The sequence below is a fragment of the Amblyomma mixtum genome, chromosome 4, assembly GCF_055824585.1.
Source record: "Amblyomma mixtum isolate Tamu chromosome 4, ASM5582458v1, whole genome shotgun sequence".
Taxonomy (NCBI): Eukaryota; Metazoa; Arthropoda; class Arachnida; order Ixodida; family Ixodidae; genus Amblyomma; species Amblyomma mixtum.
The window spans coordinates 50,101,419-50,110,091 of record NC_143015.1 but is presented as its reverse complement, the minus strand read 5'-3'; positions in this window follow the sequence as shown (position 1 = coordinate 50,110,091).

Sequence of the window (8,673 nt, the reverse complement as noted above, 5' to 3'; positions counted from 1 at the left end):
TAAAATTTGAGCTGGGGCTATTTACTTGGGCTCGGGTGTGAGCGGTCAGGTTGCCTGGGCGTTCGTAATGTGTAAGGATCCAGAGGAGGGTGGAGTTGGTGGTGGGGATGATGATAGGATTTTTCCGCTGGGGAGTAGGTTTTGAGGTTGGCATAATTGCTGATTGCTGTTTGGGAACGTGATAAAATATATTTAGAGCAGGAGTGTGCGATTACTAATGCATTTGCTGCCTATTCCGCCTCCAAAAAATCCTGCAAATGAGGAATTGACGCACTGCCTATCGGGTTGTGGAATCCGTCCAGACGACGAATGGGAAAGCTGGTCGCTTTGAATGTTCGGCCGCGTCTATGCAAACTGCCTGAGTATGAGGAGGATAGTTCTTGTGCTAAGCCTTGGCTCAAGCTTTCCGTCTCTCTCGATCATGCTCCGGGTGGGCCTTTTTGTTAAGAGGCGGAATGCAGAGATGATTACTAAAAGCAGTGAGAGGAGTTCGCGTGGTCGATGTATGGTCGGGGACGTTTATTCCAATTTGGCGCAATTTGACTTATGAGGTGCACTTCTACCAGCTCTCCCAAGGACTTGTGCACCGCACTTGAGGAAGTTCCTCTATGGGCGTTGATTTAGGGAGAAGGAGAGCAGTTTTGTAGGCTGTGCGGATCAGTCTATTGAGTTGCTCGGTCTCCGTGGGTGTAGGGTGGAGGTAAGAGGTGGAATGGGTGATTCTACATAGACAAAATGCATGAATGAGGCGACGTGTGTCTGCTTTCTTCATGATGCGATGACGTTTGGCGATACGCTTAATTAATGACGCTGAATTGAGAATCGGAGCACGAATTAATTTTATGGTCTCAGCGTTGCAGCCGTTGTCAGAAGTATTGAGACCTAAAATTTTGATTCTATTGACCCTGAGCACGAGGTTTCGTCTTGTGTGACTCGAATGTGAGGGGTGTCCCGTTCGTTTAGGTCTATGACTAGGAGTTCAGATTTAGCCACCGAGCAGCTTAAAACAATGCTGCTGGCATACGTAGCAACAGCGTTAGCGGCCAGCTGGAGCTTAGATTCGATTTTGCCATGGTTTCTGATATTTACCCAGATGGTGATGTCGTCCGCGTGCAAGGAGTGGTACACCGAAGGAATTATGGGAAGGTCCCGCACTAACGGGATAAGAGAAACGTTGAAAAGGAAGGGGCAAAACTTTTCTCTGGAGCGTTTTCTCTTGCTTCCTGGCCTGATACGGGAGGTGCGGAATGCAGCAAAATATCAGTTACCAAACGCGTCACAAACACACGTAATTTTGAATTAGAATATGCATATACGCAGAAGTTGCGTGAGAAAGAACAAACATTTGCATGGTAAAGGATGCATTAATGAAGATTAAGCAGTAATCTAGAAAGGTGGCGTTACGAGTTGTAAAAAAGGACATCGCATTATAGAACAAACTCAACTACAAAGATGGCCTAAGGCAGCGAGTATTGGAAAACTTTCCAGGCCACGACAATGAGAATTGAGGACATTTTGCGCCCTGCGCACAGACTAGGGGGCGCGGAGAAGCGGTAGAACTTAAAACAGTAATCACTCTCTTGTGTTTACTCGCGGCATACCGAACGGAATAACTGTTAAGTGCTGAGCGCTTAGAATGTGACCATGAAGGAAATGGCACAAAAAAAGAAGGTGTCAGCCTGGTCAGGACGGCGCTTACGAGACCGGAATTTTGGTGGGTTATTCAGTTTGAAACGAGAGCTGAAACTTATGCACGAAAAAAATGTTGGATTATAGGTAAAAAATTTTTCTGAGCTTTATCGACATCGTGACATTTGGATTTCGAAGCGCCAAGCCAAAAAGAGACAAACACTAAAGACTCGGCAAGCACGTGGACATGCGCAACTATGTGAATAATATTATTAATGCGATGTGGGGTACATAATCTTCAGAATAGAGACACTGTTCGGTGCGGAGTTTCTGCATGTCGAGGCGACCGAACACATCAGCGAAGCTTGTCTTGAAGTAGGAGCACATCAAGAAGTCAGCTTCATGGTACCAAAACATAAGGTTTGCAAAGGCCGTGAGGCAAACGTGCTCGTTGCTTATCTTGAAGGAATCGTCCCGCCTGTTATAAACGCTGACGCGCTCGTAGAAGGCCTGCCAATCATCCATGCCGTGCTCATCGGTACCACTGAAGATAGCAGGGCCACGCTGGCGTTATGCACCACTGCGCAAGACGGTTGGAGGGACGGGCGATGGTGTCTGGCTGGCACTGTCTTCTGTCGTGGCCGGTGCGGGTAACGTGATATTTCGGAGTTCCAAAATGAGGACAGGGATCACAACCGACCTGTACAAAATGTGATGTGCGGTTCAGTGTAAGGACTGCCTTGCTGAAATGCTGAGCCGGAAGCTCAGTATATCGATCCTCTGAGGAAATGCTAGAGCTTGTACTTGTGTTCGCGGTGTTCTCAGTTGTGTCGCGGAAAGAAAGGCGTAGAGAAAGAGGATAAACAGCCGCTTGACGAGGCCTCAACTCTGAAAGGAAAATTACTGGATTTATAAATAAACGGCACTAGGTGTCAGTACAGTTGCACAGAGCACACAGACAGCCGTAGCAAAAAATTGTGTAAACACTGCAGAAAATAAGTAATTCTCGTGCAACTCGCGGAGCTGAGCAAGGAGGTTTCACTCTAAAACAGTGCCCTCATACATCTCACCTTTTTAACAGCCGTTAGAATGGTCGCGGCTCCTACATGGCCTTTTTTTTCTTTACCATACTTAGTTTCTTGATTTTTTTTCACTACGCATAGTTTCGTTTTTTTATGTCTCATTTCCTTCTTTTCATTAGATTAAGCCCGTTATACTAAGTGGCATGGGCTGCGACACTTTTATTTAAGTCTTTTTATTAGTCCCACGATTGTATTAGTAAAAAGGCGCTTGCTCGAAAGAAAAGAATTACAGGTGTGCAGTAATTTACAATAAAGTGCTTAAGCATATTCGGGATTTTCACTGTACATCTGGCAAACAAAATAAAGATAAAAGTGAATATCACCACATGAACACTGCTTTTAGGCATGAATGAGCTAGATATTGAAATGGGTGCCATTTTTGTGCAGGCGAAGGTAACGTAAACGTAAACAAAATTTAATACCCGCATGCCATTTTAAAAGCACGGTAGACCATACAGAAAGGCTGGTTTTGGTTTTATTCGACTTTAACGTCCCAAAGCGACTCCGGCTATGAGGGACGCCGTAGTGAAGGTCTTCGGAAGTTTTGACCCTCTGGGGTTCTCTAACGTGCACTGACATCGCACAGTACGATCAGCTACCGACCACCATAATCACTTAGCGACAGCGGAGGCTTATATCGAAAGAATTCCTAATGCTAACAGATTTGTCATTTCTGTTGCAGTTCTTAACAACACATGCACCAGTTTGGACACTGTATTCAACATGGAAAAGTGATAATTCGTGCAAGGTGGACGTTTTCGAGATGGACGGGCCAAAATCTGCTACTTTCAACAGATCTCATTACCAGGCTAATGCAAGGTAAATATTTGAAAAACAACTTGCACATTCTCAATCTTAATCGCTTTTTTTCTGCTTCTAAAAGATACAGCTCACGCCTACTTGGACGTCTTTATCACAATAAAGAGGCCGATGGATATAATTCTATGATCATTGGCAACACAGGTAAGCGGAGTTTGACCTGTTTTGTTTCGGCAGCTGTTTCCTTCTCTCACTTTGCGAAACCGTCTAATGAAATGCACATTACGTGCATATATTTAATGTGTGCTTAAGAAGGCGTCGTGTCTCAGAACAGTGATCACCTCTGTTAAGTAAGAACACCGTTGTTAGTAATCGCCTGGCTCTGTATTTTTTCCTCTTATGACCTCGAATGTAGGACTTCTTCGTGCGCCCACGGCGCTTTATCTCTGTGCCTTAGGCGTCGTTATCATTGAGTTACTCGTTTCGCCGCTTGACACGTTTGTTACCGCCAGCCTATGTGTTTTACACGGCACACGCACAGTTTCTTGGGTGCTAACCTATTCTCTATACTGCACGTTTACGTGGCTGTGCACCGACATGATGCCGGGCACCGTTGGATGTCGCACTAGCGTCACCAGCGGCTTACACCCTTTTTTGTAAGATTAGCATCTTGGAACGTGCCTATCACGTGGGACGTCTTTTTTGTGAGGCGCTATTTGCTAAAGCGGGAGTTCCTAGATGCTACGACTGGCATTATTACTTTTGCAACTACAAGAATATCAACGTCTCATTTTGTGTGCAGGCTCCCAGAATCAAGGTTATTATCAATGTAATATCCCTGTTAAGCGCGCAGAATAGAGAACATTTACGAAGGGTGTCGCTTGCTAAAAGTGCGCTCTAGCACAGCTAAACGGCGTAACTTAAGTGCACTCGCCATAGTGCGCACTCATGTCGCAGTACGTTCACAAGGGCAGAGTGCGTAGCCTCGCCAGCAGCGACTTCAAAGGTACAATAAGTATAGTGCATAAAAAATACTTACAAGTTTGTTTTGCATTCTATAACAGTGTTCTTTTTTTAAAAAATCGTTCGTTACAGCTACAAGCGAAGAAACAAAACAAACGAACGAGATCAGATGCAACATCGCTGCCCGCCGCCATCTTGTTCGCTGTCCCAATTCTGGATAGTTTTGGCTGGTCTTGCTTTTCTTCTATTTCTATATTTTTTCATCGCTAGAAACTGTTGAACCTCGTTTTATTAGCGCTAACGTGTTAAGAAATCCATTGTAATGAGTTCTTTTTCTTTTCCGTCGACCACTTCAGAAATTTCGCTCATTTTCTGTCACCATTTTTTTTTTACTAGAGTGCACTTTGCTTTCCCGTTTAGCACCGCGTAGCCTAGAGTGTCACTTGAAATGCCGAAGCGCACTCCCGGTAAGGGCGCTTAGCTTGCGTGCTTGACACGGGTATAAGTCATTGTGCGAGAGCCAAATTGTGCGGAAGTTTCTCTATTACCCATTAATGGTTTTTGCGGCACAGAAATGACGGCACAGCTCCTTCTGCATGATGCATCATAGGCCACGGGCAAGTCGGGCTCGTACACCCGAACCCATTTTCTTGGCAGTCTTGGCATTTGGAGTGCAGGTCCTCGGAAGGTCTCAAGACGGCTGTCAAACTAAGTGCCATTTATATACTATAATCTGGCTGTTCAAACTGAATTTTAAAAATTTCTTGACAACAAACGGTTTCCTTTGGAAAGAAACGCTCATCGGGAACATAGCGTTATCTGTGGCAAAGGTTAGCACTATGTTAAGGCGGAGGCTTGGGCAAGTTGGTACATCATATGTAAGTAAAACAGCGCCTTGTGCTGTGTTGTTTCTTCCTTTGTCCCGTGTCTATAGCGCTGTTTTACTTAGCACTATAAAAACATCCTAATTAGGTACATAATTATCCTAAATCACTAATTACTTATTTAGTGAGAACGGCCTGGTCGCTGATGCCGATGGGAAGCTGGAACTCAAGTTCAAGACAGTGTCGTATCAGTTATTGAAACAAACAAAAAGCCTTGCAGGCTTGGAAGTCCGGCGCATTTATCCGCGCCAAATAGAGTGTTAGTGGTTGAGGTGCGCACATAACTCGGTGCAAGCGCTGTGTCTACAGAAAACATCTGATGATAACTACGGTTCTAGATTCGAAGTGCCTGCTCTACTGTGCGGTCTGATGGTATTTTTTTGCTTCCTCTCACTACAGGATAGCGAATGCACATGGATGTCGTGTCTTGCTAAGGGAAACGACACTGTAGCCGAGGTACAACAAGAACTCGGGTTTATTGTCAGCCGGCCGTCAGACCGCGCGTCCCGCTGGTCGACGACTGCCCGCGAAAACCAACACGCATGTGCTTATATCGAGATACAGACAAGCAAGGGGGCGGTGCCCAAATACCGGCACGTGGCCGTGAGTTGGCCGTTTGCTTATCGTGATACAAACACTACAATGGACATGGCTATTCTTTTCGTGCCATAACGCAGCGAACGGTGGCCGCGTCGCGAGGTTCGCGTGCGCATTTCACAGGCTCTTTGTTGGAGAGTTCATATTAAGGCATGTTAGTTCATGCTTAACATAAACACTTAGCATGATTAACACAAGATGGAAGGTGCACATACACACGGACACACACGAGCACACTAGCGTTGTGATAGCGTGCTCCTTAATTCAAATTGTCCTTGTCTTCATCGGGCACATTTTTACGCTGACAGAGCTAAATTAAGGTAAAAGTATTGTGTTTGTGGCATGTACACGCAGCCAAATCTTTAATTTGCATAATTTTTATATGCATGAATACCCTTGACGGACTGATACACCCTGCGGCGCCAAGCACAGTGCACAAAATGCAGCAATATCTGAGAATCCGCAGTTCTGCCACACTGTATGGAAAACGGCTGTCTGTTGCTATCGTTTCCTGCCCGTCGCGACCATCGTGGCTTCAGCAGCAAGTTAGAGACAATCGGCCTGCGACTCGCGTGCCCTCACGATCCGCTAGCACCTGAGTGAGTCTAGTGTGGAGACGGATGGCGTCTCGTCTACAGTTGAAGGCTCGAAACAGTGACACGAGGCGTATGTAGACGCTAGTGTGACTGCAGATCACGTGACCGCGGACATCACTCCCCTGAATTATAAACACAAATTGCAGCATGCTCATACGTTTGCTCCCCTGCCTGGCCGTCGAAATAGATGGAGCTGCTGGCAATACGCGACGCATTAAGCATCCTCTGTCCGCTATTGCCATATAGAAGCCACCTTGACAATCTCAGAGACTCCTCAGGTGCCGTCCGTATTCTGTGGCGTGTTCTGAACACCGACTTATTCGCAAAGATAATTCCGGATATAAACGAAAGTTCTGCCTGAAGGTTTGTGGATGTAGGATTTGTCGAGATGCTTACCCAGCACAAGCTTTGGTGTATAGAGCAAGTCACGAGTCAGTTCCTCCACGTCCACTTCAAGCGACCGCAACCTCTCCGGAGACGATACTCCTTCAAGAAAAAGAAAATCGGTATGCCAAACGAGCACCTCTCCCACCGTGTGGCACCTACCCCCCTGGCGTCCTTGCGCGAAGGGAACAGGTCTTGTTTCGAAGATCGCGCCTCCGTATCGCCCTCACCCCCTTTATCGCCTGTATCGCCCTCATGCCCCTTTCGGTGACTCCTGCCCCTTCTGTCCCGCTGATGTCTGCTAGGCGGACACTAAACACTTGCTTCGGTCCTGCCTCTCTTTTTGTGCTATCGGGCAGAAACAGCTGTTCCGGTGCGGACCACCCCAGACCGTTCACCGGATGTAGAATGAATTTTTGGTTCGCACTACCGGACTTCCATCGAGAGTCCAGCGTGTATCTGTATTTGCAAATAACACTTTATGCCAGCAGGCGCACTATAGCAATAAAAAAAAATATAGCCTCCAAAAGATTGAATACCGTCGTGATCCGCGCACGCATAGCGGCAGCTTTCAAATGAGGACATTTTCGAAAGAAACCCTTCGGCGATCAATAGCGCGAGCCATCCATATAGACAGGGGTCTGGTGGCAAGAATTCTTTTTCGCTGTGCGTACCATCATAGGGTCGCGCATTTCCGTCTTCTCAGTGATAATGCCACCAAACCTGTGTTTTTACCTCGTGCGTGTCGCACCGAATTGACACACCAATTTTGGCTTAAAATCATCGCAAAATGCCACCAGAAGAGGTCGAGACACCCAGTCAAGATATCAAGTAATTTGTAATAAGGGAGTAATTACTCACTGGCATCCACCCGAGCGCAGCCATACGGCTACAAAGGAAAGCTATACAGCTTTCTCAGAAACTTCGTAGTTAAAGAAAAATTCGTCCTGGTCCGGGGTTCGAACCCAGGACCACCGCTACACCGGAGCAGTCGCTCTACCAATTGAGCTAACCAGGACGGCAAGCTTATGGCAGGGCAAGAGCGAATTGATCAATAACTCGAAGTTGGAACAGTGTTGGTCAAATGTTTTAGGGGAATCCCCCAAGGTGGAGTAGATTTGTAATAAGGGAGTAATTACTCTCGCCCTGCCATAAGCTTGCCGTCCTGGTTAGCTCAATTGGTAGAGCGACTGCTCCGGTGTAGCGGTGGTCCTGGGTTCGAACCCCGGACCCGGACGAATTTTTTTTTAACTACGAAGTTTCTGAGAAAGCTGTGCTGCGCTCGGGTAGATGCCAAGGAGTAATTACTCCGTTATTACAAATCTACTCCATCTTGGGGGATTCCCCTAAAACATTTGACCATCAAGCAATTTGTGTACTACTAATGCTTGGTTCTAAAAAAAAAGATAAGAACAAACAATTTTAGGCACGTGATTTCGACTCAACTTCACGTGTTCAAAGTACAGGAACGATTTATTGCGCAGAAAACACATGAGAACTGTAGTTTTAGAGAGATGTGTTGTCTAATAGACTAAATGTTTTCGACTAGCAGCCACCAGGTGTCGTTTAACCTCTAGCTGTGGGATTTTACCTTTAGGTGAACGGAACACGCTTTAGCTTAAGAGCAGGTCACAGCCTATAGGCCCCAGCACTGAAGGCACTGCGTTATTTCCCTACAAGCTTTATTTTTTTTGAAATTATCTTTTTTCTCCTTCTCTTTACGCGGTGTCTCAACTGTCTAAATATGTATTTTCTGGACGCAGAAGACGACTTCGAGTG